Source organism: Elephantulus edwardii, unplaced genomic scaffold, assembly GCF_000299155.1.
Source record: "Elephantulus edwardii isolate Elephantulus edwardi_28Jun2011 unplaced genomic scaffold, EleEdw1.0 scaffold00008, whole genome shotgun sequence".
Taxonomy (NCBI): Eukaryota; Metazoa; Chordata; class Mammalia; order Macroscelidea; family Macroscelididae; genus Elephantulus; species Elephantulus edwardii.
This window is the reverse complement of record NW_006399758.1, coordinates 3,766,796-3,767,489: the sequence shown is the minus strand read 5'-3', so window position 1 is coordinate 3,767,489 and position 694 is coordinate 3,766,796.

Here is a 694-nt window from a genome sequence, read left to right as displayed (position 1 = left end):
GTGTTAGTGAAGAATACAGATGTACCACAGACTGTCAGAAGAACAAATCCATCTTGGAAGAAATCTGTGAAGCTAGAATCATGAGACTCCACCTCACATACCTTGAGCTGAGATCAGGAGGGACAAATACATGAAGAAAGGCATTATCCTTTGTGGAAGGCCGTGTGCGGTCGCCATTACAAGATGGCGCTGGTTTCCTGCTTCCTTTTGTTTGCCTTAATCACAAATAAGACCTTATTTGGGCACTGTGTCTCTATTGGTCAATGGCTTGATCTCACGTGGGGTTAATGGTCCAATGGAGGCATGATACATGAGACTGATGGGTGGAGTACCGAGAAGGGGATATAAGCCTCACCCGGGAAGGGTCGAGGAGAGCTCCATGTTTTTCTCTCTAACTGTAATTAACTCCTGAGTAAACCGCCGTGAGAAGGAATCGCTAGTTTGTTGTGTCCTTATTTCCTGCTAGACAGGCAAGGCACGCAACAAGTGGTGGGCCCGTACGGGGACCCGAAGAGGTGCAGCGCTTCCAGAACTCTCGGCAGACAGGGCAGCCGGCTGGTAAGTGTCAGGTAAGGACTGACCCAATTTGTTAAGTTCTCGGAAGGAGACTATAAGGACCTGTGAGATCAGGCAATTTTAAGTTCTTGGAAGGAGACTATAAGGACCTGTGAGATCAGGCAATTTTAAGTTCTCG